The sequence below is a fragment of the Chenopodium album genome, chromosome 7, assembly GCF_948465745.1.
Source record: "Chenopodium album chromosome 7, dcCheAlbu1.1, whole genome shotgun sequence".
In the NCBI taxonomy this organism is placed as follows: Eukaryota; Viridiplantae; Streptophyta; class Magnoliopsida; order Caryophyllales; family Amaranthaceae; genus Chenopodium; species Chenopodium album.
The window spans coordinates 30,841,257-30,848,287 of NC_137840.1; positions in this window are offsets into that span (position 1 = coordinate 30,841,257).

Sequence of the window (7,031 nt, forward strand, 5' to 3'; positions counted from 1 at the left end):
TTAATTTGATTCAAGTATGGTACCTTAACAACCCCAAAAACTTATCACATTTTCTAGTAATCATATCACACCTTAAGATCTATCCTTTCTACACCCTCAACACTATAAATAGACCCTTAATTCTTCCCACTTATTCACACCAATTCTCTACTTTTCTTCTCCTCTTTTACATACATCCCATTTATCTTTGAAAATCCAATTGTCGGGCACTTTTGGTCAGTTTTTGGAGTATTAAAGTTTCACATAAGATTGTTCCTCTCAAAAAAATCTTGAGGTTAGGCTCAAGAATCACCAAATTTGAAGTTATATAGAAGGAGTTATAACCACTGCAAGTTCTGCCTGTTCTTTCAAACGCAAATCCAATTCTTCTCTTTTCCTTGGTTTCTTATCTTTTCTTATTCTCTTCTCTTATTATTATTATTATTATTATTATTATTATTATTATTATTATTATTATTATTATTATTATTATTATTATTATTATTATTATTATGGGGGATTTATAAATAATTATTATGTGCAGTTTTAATTATATAAAATCAGATTTTTAATAATGTTTATGTTGAAAGGTTCATGTACATATAGTTAGGAGGTTTTAATTTAATTATTTGTGATTATTTGTTAACCTTATATTGATTAAGGTTATATTTATTTGTAGGGTGTGTTCAATCAAGATTCTTAAGGTTCTTTTTGTGTGGTTTTTCTAACAAGGATCAAGGTACGTCTAGGTGGCTAGATACCTTTGAAAGTAATTGGTTTGAATAATATGTTTTAAATGATTTGATTGGTGATTGAATTAAATTGATTTTGAAATAAATTACGTTTGAAGGTATTTATTTTAATAAAAGTATTTGAATGATTGATTTTTAAATCATGTTTTGAATGCTTTGGATTACTTATCGTGTTTAAATAAAGGAAGTGATTTTAAAAGGTTTGTTGAATTAAATAAAGGTTTTTCAAGGAAGAGTTGTTGATTTTGGAAAGTATTAATATGAGATTTTATTCTCAAGTATTTATATACAAGGTTTAATTTTTGAAAGCATGTGGAATTAATTAAAAAGGATTTTGAATTATATTTGGAACTATTGGATATCAAAAGGATTTATTTAACCATTGAATTATTATTATTAGTACTTTATAAGCATGTTAGTAATCCCACTATGCGGATTTGGTTTATTGATAAGGCCTTGGACTTTGTATGACCGGGTCTTTCCTCAAGAATAGCCTTGTAATATAAGGAGACTAGCTTCGGGGGGTGTGCACACTTGGGTGAGGAATTGAATTAAAAGGGATTGGTTCTTAATAAAGGAATTGGTTTTATTAACTATTATTTTGAATATTGACTCATTGGAATCGGTTTTGGAATAATGAGTTTATAATTTATTGGATTAATTATTGGAATTGGTTTTAAAATCATGTTTGCAAATAAATTGAGTTTACACTATCTTGCACTTATCTTACTTAGCATATTTTTCTAATCCTTATTTGTTATTTGTTTTGGTTTGCCCTGTTTATCGTAATGGTAAGCAGTGTTGACTATTTTTAGGTGGAGTCATGAATGAGCATATGGGAGTCCAGGGATTTGCTTCACCTAGTTTAGGAATGTTTGTCTTGTCTTTATTTTTGAGCACTCATAACAATGTTACTGTTTTTAAGTGTTAATAAAAGAGAATTGAGTTTCCGCTGCAACTTTTGTTGTTGAGTTAAGTACTTTGAGTAGCCTTGCGTAATCACGCGGCGGTAATACGCCCAAGTCTATCTCTACGGTATAATTATACGTATTATTCTAGTATTTCCGTAGAGGGAGATTTGGGGGTGTTACATTTTCCAGTGGCTTTATTTCTCTTCTAACAGTCAGCTTCCTTCGATTTTTATGAAAAAACGTGTGTGTTCTATATACGTCTTAGCCCCGGGGGATTTAAGCTCTATCAACCTAAAAACGCTCATGGCAATAAGGGTCCATCCGATTAATTAAATCCACCCAAACTTTGGAGTCGAGTTCGATTTCATCAAAAACACGCGGAGCCGCCTGTTGGCATACACACTAGTAGAAAAAAGTAAATGAGAAGCCCCAAATGGCAAGCAGTTATTAAATTCCGCTTCCAAAAACACCTTAAAAAATCTTAAACACATAAATGGCAAGCGTTTTGGGTGAACCGCTTGCAAAATTGTAAATGGCAAGCAGTTTGAACAATGAACAACTTGCCATTTGCTAAAAAAAACCCTAGGAAATAGAACCCATCTCACATGCGCCTCTTTTCTCTCCTCTCTTCCTTTTCCCCTCATTTTCACGCTCTCTCTCCTCTCTTTCCCCTCGCTTATTTCTTCTCTCTCCTCTAATTTTCACGATCTATCTCCTTTCTCTCCCCTCCATCACGCCTCACTTCTCTCTCCTCCCTCCCCCTCCATCTCCTTCTCTCATCTCCTTTCTCAACCTCCCTTCTTTCCTTTCTCACGCCTCACCAGTCACCACAACAACGACGAGCGACGACCGACGAACATCGAGCGACGAACCAAATTCAAGCCATAATTCGAGTAAAATTCGAGCCATAATTTCAAGCAAAAATTGGGGTTATACCCAAATCAATGGTTTTAAGGTAAAAGTTCAACCATAAAAACTCTAGATCTAGAGTTTTTATGGTCGAACTTGGCGTTATACAAATTTGAGGCTAAATTTGGTGGATTGTGTTGGAATTCTAGGTAAGTTATTGTTTTACTTTTTTTTTTGTTTTTTGTTCGAATTTGTTGTATTTGTTAAAAAAATTGATCAAATTTGTTGTATTTTTTAAAAAAAATTGGTCGGATTTGTTGTGTTTAGATCTTTTTTTTTTTTGTTTTTTTTCAAATTTGTTGTATTATTTAAAAAAAAAAAATTGGTCGAATTTGTTGTAGTTTTTAAAAAAAATTGGTCAAATTTGTTGTGTTTAGATCTAATTTTTTTTGTTTTTTTGAATTTGTTGTATTTTTTCAAAAAAATTGGTCGAATTTGTTGTGTTTAGATCTAATTTTTTTTTCGATTTTTTCTAGATCTAAATAACTGCTTGCCAATAGTTTTATGTTTCAGGTGCGGTGATGGCGTCAATTCTGGAGGTTGATTGAGGGTATTATTGCGGTGGTGGTTGATGATAACAGGGGTTGCTGCTTGGTTTTTTTGGTGTTGGGACTTTTTTTTCTTTTTTGAAGACTGTTGGTGTTGGGACTTGTATTAATTTTTTAAAATTTTTTTTTTTTGATGAAATGTAATATTACAACAATTAATTAATGAAAATATTAATTTTTTTACATATGTTTTTATTGTGTATCAATTTATTTTTTATATTCGTAATAGGCAGCGGTTTGGCGCCAAAACCCCTGCCCTTTCACTACAAAATGTCATGCGGTTCTTGATCGCTTCCCATTTAAAAGGCTAATGGTAGCCTCCCCCCCCACCCAAGCGTATACGATTCGGAACCGCTTCCATTAGGGGGTTTGAAACACTTGCCATTTAGTATTTACTACTAGTGACACCTAAAAGACCAAGCGGTTCGTATTTACTACTGTTGCACAGTTCCAGGTCACTAGTAGTTTAGACCTGGAACTGTGCACTGTGTCACCTTTTGGTCTTTGTGTGTACTTATGTGGTTTGTATGTCTGGAATAGTGTCATGTCTAGTTGTACGGTTATAACACGCGTCCATAACCTCACTTAATCACTTAGAACTCATGATTAAGTCCACACACCTCTTAAGTCATGCACCAGGTCATTTATAACCGTACCTTATTAGGATGGTCTTGTGTCTTTTTTTCTGTTTCTTTTTTTTTTTTTTGGAGTAAGTCGGATGGTATCCTCCCATACACACTTTTATTTTTCTATAAAAAAAATTCAAAAAAATTTCTTGCTTTTTCTTTTCTGAATGGGTTAAGGTTAAGTCTAGTCATTAAAGGTGCGTTTGTTTCAATGTCACAGCATTTGGTCAAGAAGTAGAGGTAGATTGTTATGGTTCTATTCGCTACCCAAACAACCTCTTAAACTTAAGAGGCGTACAAGAAAACAACCGCAATTGTATCCACAGAATTTACCTTCATCTCCAGTTCATTTTGAATTCATTCCAATGGCCACTATGGAAAATGTTGATAACCTCAACAAGACCATTAAGACACTTGCTGCTATGGGGAAAACACTCACCACTAGGTCAACACCATGGAGCAAACTAATGTAACTACGGCTGCGATAAACCAAGATCAAGGAACAAGTGAGTAAAATTTCTGAGGACTTCACCTACGTGGAGCAACCTGCCACTTCTTTGGTTGTTAAGGATAATCTTCCTGAGAAGTTTTCCACTGCTAACATGCCAAAATTTAAGCCTACTGATAACCCTATGTTTCACTTAAAGGCTTTTTCTAGATTTATGGCTCTCAAGGGAGTAGATGTAGCACTCTTCCCTACTGTGTTCCTTCTTTCCTTGGAGCACGCTTGTCAACAGTGGTTTTACTCTTTGGATTCCAAGCATATTGCGACTTGGGAGGATGTTACTGAAAGGTTTGTGAGTCATTGCAAGTGTAACATCCAAGCTCAGACCTTTAAACGTGAACTCTCCATTCTCAAATAGAAGGAGAATGAAGGCTTCACTACATATCAGAACAGGTGGAGAGAAATAGCTTCACTCGTAGTGTATCCTCCCAAAACGAAGGAGATAGTTCACCTCTTTATTTCAAATTTGACTCATAAGTACAAGAAGCATTTGAAATTCTGCCTTTAAACACCTTTGAAGCTGTGTACGATATTAGGAGCAATATCGAGGATGCGTTGATGAAGACTGCTTATAGCAACAATATTAACAACAACACTTGGAAAATACAAAAAAACGACAATCCTTCTTCTTCGTCTTCCAAGCCAAATAATGCTACCAACAACAATAACCTTAATGATGTGTTGGCTCTTAGTGCTCCCACTCAAAGATTCCAAAGGCAAAGGAGGGTTAACACGCCATTGGGAATGAGCTATGACGTTGCTTTTGATCGCCTGCACAGTTAAGGAATGATCATGCCTATTAGGCCGTTTCCAGAACCCAGACAAGAGAACAGAACTGCTAGCTATGACCCCAATGCTCATTTCAAGTTTCATCAAGGCAAATACTGAGAAATTTTGGAGTTTAAAGGACACAATCCAAGACTTGATTGATGCTAATCAGCTTCTTGTCCCTCCAGGGGGCAAGAAGCCTAACATTCAAACAGGTCCCCTTTATGATGCTTTGGCTATCACAGGATATGAAATCTCCTTTGATCCGTCACTACTCATCCAATCTGCGGATGAACCTCTACCAGAAGTTGTTTTTGTTTCTAGCTATGAAGAAGTGAATGGAATTTGGGATAGTGTTGATGAAGACGTCTATGTCAAAGATATAGCCGGTTTATCTCTTGTCCCTATCAATCAAGAAGATAACAAAGATGTTTGGGGGGGACCTTGAGGTCAAGTTTCTCACCAGGAAGGGAAGGTTACAACAACCTAGTCCACCTCCACCGTAAGCACAACCTATAGCTAATCCCATCGACTTTGTAAATAATGGTGTGATTAAGCAACTGCAAAAGACTAAAGTGGAAATGAATGTTTGGAAGCTTTTGGCTACCTCCCACGAGCATCAAGAGGCTGTAAAGAATGCTCTTGTGAAGAAAGGAGTTGATAGTGACATGACTCCTCAAGGGCTAGTCAGCTTTCTCACTACTAAATTGCCAAGTACCAATAATCTGATTTCCTTTTCCGATAAGAATTTGCCCCGGAAAGGGGATCAACATAACAAGGTCTTACACCTTATTGTGGTATGTAGACAGATGCATGTTCCCATGAGTCTAGTTGATAATGGCTCAGCAATCAATGTATGCCCCTGCGCACTGCGAAGAAGTCAGGCCGTGGGTATTATCATGTTAAACATAACTACTGGGGTCATTGAACGTCGCACCAAATTTCTAGTGGTGGATATTAAGGCTTCTTTTAATATGTTGTTAGGTCGTTCTTGGATTCACGAGCTAAAGGCGATCCCGTCATCGCTTCACCAATCACCATTGATGCCTCTCTTATGCGTATTCAAGTTATTGACACTCCCATTGTGCATGTCAAACATGATGAGGAAGTTGAGGATCACTGGGGGTTTTCTCTAGAAGATGTTTTTATGATTGAAGAAGAGGAGAAGTGCCACCTCAATTTTTATCCCTATTCAAATACCAATATCAATGCAATTATGAAGAGGCAAGGGCATTTCCCTAGAATGACCATTGGACTTAAGAAAATGATGGCTAACTTTGGGGCCACCTTGGTGCACCCAAGAAAGACCCTTTGGCTTGAGATTCTGTTGAAACCCATTTGTGTCTCCCCAAAACCAAACCCAGTGATGAGTACCTATCGCATCGAATCATAATCGAATGAAGTGAAAGTGTGGAAAGTCTAGTGTTGCGGTTAGTTATTATTTCTTTTCTTTCTCTCTGTTTTTTAAAACCTATTTTAAGAAAACAGCCAATCCAGTTTTGTAGGTCCATGGCAAGGGTCCAATAATAGTGTAGTTGGGTCGGGTTCAAAAAGAGCTTTCCAATGATATATTATAAGCCCAATTCTGATGAATAATGAGGGAGTTATGGCCAAATTACTAAACTAGGCACAGTTTGATATTTATATGCGGCCCAATGATCTAGAGGAGGGCCAAACATTGATTTATCATTCCTAATGCAATTAGAATTGATTATAGTCTTCTAAATTCTTTTAGAATGTTCTTTTCATTTCTAATTTAATTAGCATTGATAAATTAAGTTTAGGTTACTTTGAGTTTTAATCAGAATAAAAAAAGTGTTTTAAAGGAAAATATGGTTTTGCCCTCCTGTACGAGTAAAATTTATCAAATTAAGAAAACGCGTGGAAAATGTTTTCTAGCGTCTGACGACAGGACCAGCACTTGGTGCCAGAATTGGCGTCTGGCGCTAGAGTCTAGCGTTTGGCGCCAATTTGTTTTATTCTTTTCGAAACTCTAATTCGTTTTTTATCCATCCGGCTGATTTTCTCTATAA